Genomic DNA, 210 nt, shown 5'->3' on the forward strand with positions numbered 1-210 from the left:
CCAACAGCCTGGCTGCAGCATTCTGCACCAGCTGCAGCTTCCGGATTTGCAACAGAGGCAGCCCCAAGTAGAGAGCGTTACAGTAGTCTAGCCTCGAGATGACCGTCGCATGGATCACTGTAGCTAGGTCATTGCAGTCGAGGAAAGGAACCAACTGCCGTACCAGCCAAAGAGGGTAAAAGGCCGATCTGGCAGTGCCTGCCACCTGGG

Source organism: Gekko japonicus, unplaced genomic scaffold (genome assembly GCF_001447785.1).
Source record: "Gekko japonicus isolate JY-2015 unplaced genomic scaffold, Gekko_japonicus_V1.1 scaffold209, whole genome shotgun sequence".
NCBI lineage: Eukaryota > Metazoa > Chordata > Lepidosauria > Squamata > Gekkonidae > Gekko > Gekko japonicus.